The following is a 6,000-nucleotide window of genomic DNA, read 5'->3' as shown; positions in this document are numbered from 1 at the left end:
CCTTCCATAAGCTAGGGTACTGTCCGATTCACCTCTACCCCATTGCGGACATTGGACTTTGTCTCAGGAACTGATTCGCTACAATGCTGAGAACTATATTCCGCACTCTGTATCTTCCCCTTTGCTCTATCTATTGTACTTGAGTTTGGCTTGATTGTATTTACGTATAGTATTATCAGATCTGATTGGGTTGCCTGCAAGACAAAGCTTTTCCTGTACTTCGGGGCACGTGACAATAAAAACCGAAAACGAAGCCAAAACCGAAATCGACGTGGTTTAATTTTGCTTAGTTTGGTTTAGAGATAGATAGATAGATAGCCTTTTATTGTCATTCAGACCAAAGTCTGAACGAAATTGCAGCAGTCATACATATAATACCATACAATACAATAAAACAACAATAAACACATATTAACATCCACCACAGTGAGTCCACCCAGCATCTCCTCACTGTGATGGAGGCAAAAGTCTTAGGTCTGCAGTCTCTTCCCTCCTCTTCTCCCTCTGCGCTGAGGCGATAACCCCCCCCCCCCCCCCCCCCCCCCCCCGCCCCGATGTTATAAATCAGTCCCGCGGCTCAAACACCGCGGCCCGGGGTGGTTGAAGCTGCCGCCCACCAGTCCTGCAGAAGCAGCTGCTGGCCCGCGGCCGAACCCCGGACTCAGGCCACCACCGCCAGAACACCGTCCCAGCCACCCTCACGTGAGTACTGCGCCGTCTTCAGCCTCGGGCTGGGCCGCCCCGACTTGGGCGCCGAACCTCCCCCGGACCGGGCCGCCCCGACTTGGGCGTCGCTTCCCCCGGACCGGGCCGCCCCGACTTGGGCGCCGAACCTCCCTCGGGCTGCCAGCGCCGCACCTTCCCGAGCTCGGCCGCTCCGACGGGAGCCTCGTTCCACCCTCGGGCTGGCCGCCCTCACGGGAGCGTCCCAACCTCTTCCAGCCCTGAGCCGGACCACCCTCACGGGAGCGAGCTCAGAGCGAGTCCTGACGGTGCTCTGCCTCCGGAGCCTCGAGGTCGTCAGCTCCATTAGGCCTCAGCGCAGACGGAGGCAGAGAAGGGGAATACGACAAAAAGGTCGTATTCCCCCGCAGGGAGAGACTGCAAACCCCGTTTCAACCCCCCCCCCCAAAAACACAAACTAAAACCAAAAAACTAGACTAAACAAACAAAAATAAACAACATAAAAAACACAAAGACAACAGGACCGCCGGTAAGCCGCTGCAGCCAGAGCCGCGCCGCCGCTACAGCACGGAAACAGGCCCTTCGGCTCACCGAGTCCACACCGACCAGCGATCCCCACACACTAACACTATCCTACTCACACTAGGGACAATTATTTTACATTTATACCAAGCCAATTAACCTGCAAACTTGTACGTCTTTGGTGTGTGGGAGCAAATCTCGGAGAAAACCCATGCAGGTCACGGGGAGAATGTACAAACTCCATACAGACGGCACCCGTAGTCAGGATCGAACCGGGGTCTCTGGCGCTGTGAGCACTGTAGGGCAGTGGTTGACTCTTAAATACCTCCAACAGCACGAGGGCATTCAGGGAGGATCAGTCGCCAGCGACAACAACATCCCATAAACAAACAAATATATGCACTATTACATATAATGTAGTGATTAGCTAATCGTTAATTAAATGATATGGGAAGTTTATCTTGCCACTGTGGTTCCCCAGAATTCATGACTGAAGGCCATACTAGTTCTAGGCATCAGTCCCTGCAAATAAATCACAAGAGAACCTTACCGATGGCTCTCAACCAGAGCATTTGCTCCCAGAGTTAAAAAAATAAAATGTTGTCTGGGCAATCTTGAGGTTTATTTGATGTGATAAAAGTGGACTAATTTGAGTTCAAGGACATTCACTGCTCTGATATACTGTTGAGCCGTGGCAGAAGGCCATTTGAAATCCTCGCTGTTTGCATGCAGGTTTAGTTTAGTTTAGTTTAGGGATACAGCGTGGAGACAGGCCATTCGGCCCTCCGGGTCTGTGCCGACCAGTGATCCCCACATACTAACACAGTGGGGACAATTTTCACATTTACCAAGCCAATTTACATACATACCTCCACGGCTTTGGAGTGTGGGAGGAAAACGAAGAATTCGGAGAAAACCCACACAGATCACGGGGAGAACGTACAAACTCCGTACAGACAGCGCCTGAACCTGGGTCTCTGGCGCTGCAAGCGCTGTAAGGCAGTAATTCTACCGCTGAGCCCTTTCTTACATTTTTCATTTTTGATTTAGTTCCCAATTAGTTGGGAAAATGGAAACCAAATTGCCATTTAGCTCCCATTAAACAAAATTAATGTATTCCAATTTTCTTTGGTCATCAATTTAAAAACAATAATTATTGACCAATTCTTTGGTCGTTAATTTTTTAGAAAAACCAAATGTTTTTGCTTACTTAATAATAACTTTAGCCAAATGATGCACTGCCTTCCAGTGTCTGTAAGGGGAAACAAGTTTAACTCGATAACAGCATCTCTGGAGGGAAGGATGGGTGGCGTTTCAGGTCAAAACCCTTCTTCAGACTGATGTAGGCAGTACAGAGATAAAATGTAGTCGGAGACAATAAGACTGTTCGGAGAACTGGGAAGGGGAAGGGGATGGAGAGGGAAAGAGGCTAGATGCAGGAAGATTGTTCCCGATGTTGGGAATGTCCAGAACAAGGGGTCACAGTTTAAGGATAAGGGGGAAATCTTTTAGGACCGAGATGAGAAAAACCTTTTTCACACAGAGAGTGGTGAATCTGTGGAATCCTCTGCCACAGAAGATAGTTGAGGCCAGTTCTTTGGCTATATTTAAGAGGGAGTTAGATGTGGCCCTTGTGGCTAAAGGGATCAGGGGGTATGGAGAGAAGGGAGGTACAGGATACCGAGTTGGATGATCAGCCTCGATCATATTGAATGGCAGTGCAGGCTTGAAGGGCCGAATGGCCTACTCCTGCACCTCTTTTCTATGTTTCTATGTTTCTAAAGCAAGGGCTACTTGAAGTTAGAGAAGTCAATGTTCGTTCCACTGGGTGTAAGCTGCCCAAGCAAAATATAAGGTGTTGTTCCTCCAATTTGCGCTGGGCCTCACGCTGACAGTGGAGGAGGCCCAGGACAGAAAGGTCAGTGTGGGCATGGGTGGGGGAGGTAAAGTGTTTAGCAACCGGGAGATCAGGTAGGTTTGGGCGGAATGAGCGGAGGTGTTCAGCGAAACGATCGCCGAGCCTGCGTTTGGTCTCGACGATATACAGGAGTCCGTCCACACCTGGAACAGTGGATACAGTAAATGAGGTTGGAGCAGGTGCAAGTGGACCTCTGCCTCACCTGGAAATGGGTGGTTGATGGTCAGCATGGACTCAGTAAGCCAGAAAGTCTTGCTTGGTAGAAATCCCTGGAGCTAAAGTGAGATCATCGACATGCCAAATGGATTGGATAGCCTAAAAATGAGTTTGCAATTTTGCAATTACAAACTAATGAGAATTGGGAAGTGAAGGAAATTCCATAGAAATGTACTGAAAGCAAATAGTCAGAGCAATTAGAATGAGTTTTCTTGGAAATTAAGTCATGAAAATTCATAAGAGATTTCTGATAAAGCTGAACTCATGGACATATGCGTAAGTATTTGATCGAGTAACAAAGACATGTTTAATCACAAAGAGGTTTAACTGAACAAATAGAGATTAAAAAAAAATGTTGGAGTAACTCCACGGGTCATAAAGTCATAAGCGATGGGAGCAGAATTAGGCCATTCGGCCCATTAAGTCTACTCCACCATTCAGTCTGATCTATCTCTCCCACTTAACCCCATTCTCCTGCCTTCTCCCCTTAACCACTGACGCCCATACTAATCAAGAATCTATATCTGCCTTAAAAATATTCACAGCCTTCTGTGGCAAAGAATTACCCCAGATTCACCACTAAAGAAATTCCTCCTCATCTCCTTCCTAAAGGAACGTCCTTCAATTCTGAGGCCTTAACCTAGACTTTCCCACTAGTGGAAAGATCCTCTCCACATCGATTCTATTTAAGCCTTTCACTATTCGGTAGGTTTCAATTATGTTTTTCTAAACTCCGGCGAGTACATTCCTGGGATCGTTCTTATGAACATCCCAAATGATATGCATGTACCAATGCTTCTGATAATAACAGAAAATGCTGGGAATACTCTTCACGGCAGACAACATCTGTGTAAGAGAGAAACTAGCATCTGCAGTTCCTACTCATTTCGTCAGCTCCACTGCGAAATCTCTTCATGGTCTGCCTACTTTGAAGAAGTTCTCCTCCTCTCTCCCACGAGAGTTCTTCAACATCCTCTCTCGCTGCTACTGTTTATATGCCACATGGTCACCTTCCCCTCAGCCAACAATGAACCATTCTACATTTCCTTAGCACCATCTGCTTTGATCTCTCATTTTCACGCCTTACCCATCCATATCTCTAAACTCCCTCTCCCCGACTCTCAGTCTGAAGAAGGGCCTCGACCCGAAACATCACCCATCCTTCTCTCCAGAGATGCTGCCTGTCCCGCTAATAGACATAAAATGCTGGTGTAACTCAGCGGGACTGGCAGTACCTCTGGATAGAAGGAATAGGTGACGTTTTGGGTCGAGACCCTTCTTCGGTCTGTCCCGCTGAGTTACTCTAGCAGTGTGTGTCTATCTTCGGTGTAAACTAGCATCTGCAGTTCCTTCCTACACAACAGAGTGGATGCTTGTTTCTCCTATAGATGGATCATGACGTGATTTGTTTGAAGCTGGGAACACTATGAATATTTCATTTTAAGAGCAATTCTGGAGACCAATTCATGAAGTTTACATCCCTCTAAAGACCTCTTTAAATCCAGTTTGATTTATTTAATAAAAATGTTTTTCATTAGTGAAGATGCTGCACAGTTGAGAGCAAATCAGGTGAAATCATCTTTTGATAACAATTCCTTTATTTGAGATGAAATGGCGTGCCTTTAAGCTCTGCTTTTATTGCACATGGCAGACTACACTGCTTAGAGCCCTTTACATGGTGACAACAAAATGATTGTTCAAATGATTGCATTCAAAGTGAGGGATCACAGGAACATGAATCCTAAGATGTGCTGCCTCTTAAATAAATAATTTTATCTTCTTTAGACTTTCAGAGATACAGAGTGGAAACAGGCTCTTCGACCCACTGCAGATAGACATAAAAAGCTGGAGTAACTCAGCGGGACGGGCAGCGTCTCTGGAGAGAAGGAACGGGTGATGTTTCGGGTCGAGACCCTTCATCAGACTGGTTAGGGAAAAGGGAAACGAGAGAGATAGGCGATGATGTGGAGAGATAAAGAACAACGGATGAAAGATATGCAAAAAAGTAACAATGATAAAGGAACCAGGCCATTGTTAGCTGTTGGTACACAAAATTGCTGGAGAAACTCAGCGGGTGCAGCAGCATCTATGGAGCGAAGGAAATAGGCAACGTTTCGGGCCAAAACCCTTCTTCAGACTGATGGGGGGTGGGGGGGAGAAGGAAGGAAAAGGGGAGGAGGAGGAGCCCGAGGGCGGGCGGATGGGAGGGTGGGAGGAGACAGCTCAAGGGTTAAGGAAGGGGAGGAGACAGTAAGGGCTAGCAAAATTGGGAGAATTCAATGTTAATGCCATCCGGACGCAAGGTCCCCAGGCGGAATATGAGGCGCTGTTCCTCCAATTTCCGCTGTTGCTCACTCTGGCAATGGAGGAGACCCAGGACAGAGAGGTCGGATTGGGAATGGGAGGGGGAGTTGAAGTGCTGAGCCACCGGGAGGTCAGGTTGGTTATTGCGGACTGAGCGGAGGTGTTCGGCGAAACGATCGCCCAACCTACGCTTAGTCGTTGTTAGCTGTTTGTTGGGTGATAAGGAGAAGCTGGTGCAACTTGGGTGGGGGAGGGATAGAGAGAGAGGGAATGCCGGGGCTACCTGAAGTGAGAGAAATCAATATTCATACCACTGGGCTGTAAGCTGCCCAAGCGAAATATGAGATGCTGTTCCT

This window comes from Leucoraja erinacea, chromosome 35 (assembly GCF_028641065.1).
Source record: "Leucoraja erinacea ecotype New England chromosome 35, Leri_hhj_1, whole genome shotgun sequence".
Taxonomy (NCBI): domain Eukaryota; kingdom Metazoa; phylum Chordata; class Chondrichthyes; order Rajiformes; family Rajidae; genus Leucoraja; species Leucoraja erinaceus.
The sequence above is the reverse complement of the archived record's forward strand: the minus strand, read 5'-3'. Positions refer to the sequence as shown.